At 30.6% G+C, this 1,106-nt stretch overlaps 1 pseudogene; it reads left to right on the top strand.

Moving 5' to 3' along the window:
* The first annotated feature begins 767 nt into the window (after positions 1-767).
* Positions 768-864, top strand: LOC122097148 (annotated as a pseudogene).
* The last annotated feature ends 242 nt before the right edge of the window (positions 865-1,106 follow it).

Here is a 1,106-nt window from a genome sequence, read left to right as displayed (position 1 = left end):
TTTAAGGCCTAATATGGAGGAGAAACATATAGACTTCTCTTGTAACTATGAAAATATTTGGTGAATGAAAGGCAGTAGTGTAAATTCCTTCCTGGTTGGATGGTAGACTAGCCAGGACATTAGTAGTAATCATGCATGTGAAAATTTTTTCACCTTTTTGGCTTTAGCCACTTTTGAAATGTTAGGTATAAAAACAATTATTTTTTTATAAAATACCTTCTAGTCTAAACGATTCTATCTTAACTGTTCATCTCTCTATGATCTCTTTTAAGATTAGTTTTGTTCCAATAAGAAAATCTAGGCTGTCAGGGTAAGATATTTTGATTGGACTGTTGCTACATGGAAGAATAGTAAAGGGTCAGGTAGACATTTGTGCCAGTAAGACCTCATTTAGGAACTTTTAAGCTGCAGAAGTTTACAAGTAGCTCTTAAGCAAGGCTTAATTTGAATCCATTAGCTCCACAAAGCTAACTCAGTTGATAAATAAGTACTTGAAAAGGATCACCTTTGGACCTAACTATAAAGGCTTCAAAGTATGTTCAAATTTAAAATGAAAAATATTTAAAATAGTCATTGACAAAAAAATTGCAAATGTGAGCAATCAACCAAACAATATAAGTTTTTTTCCAATATACACAGAATTTTAGAGAAGTAAGATCAATAGCATTTTTAGGAACAATAAGGTTTCCTAGTTACAAAGAGTTAATCAAGGATATATGCCTGTATAAAGACTGCATCATTAACTACTTAAATTTACAGGATACTACATGCTTCAGCAGCCCGTTTACCCAAATTACAATATAGAGATTAACATGGCACTTGCACAAGCATGATATGAAAATGTGTGAAGTATTCCATATTTTTCATTCTTCAGATGCAAGAAATTAAAAACAGTTATTAAAAAATTGATTACACAAATGCAAATGTAATAATAAATGTAATTCATTGATCTGAAAGTTAGTTTGACATCAGTGTACTAAATCCTCAACTTAGAAAGGCCTTTACATAGCATAATCTTAACAAAACTTCTCAAATTAGATATCATTGTCATTTTATCCCAAAGAAATAAAATACTATATAGGCCTAGGATAAAAAGGAATCTTAAT

The sequence above is a fragment of the Dipodomys spectabilis genome, unplaced genomic scaffold (assembly GCF_019054845.1).
Source record: "Dipodomys spectabilis isolate Male_0828 unplaced genomic scaffold, ASM1905484v1 ptg000415l, whole genome shotgun sequence".
Lineage (NCBI taxonomy): Eukaryota > Metazoa > Chordata > Mammalia > Rodentia > Heteromyidae > Dipodomys > Dipodomys spectabilis.
Note: the sequence above shows the minus strand (reverse complement) of the source record. Positions and strands in the feature narration are given on the sequence as shown.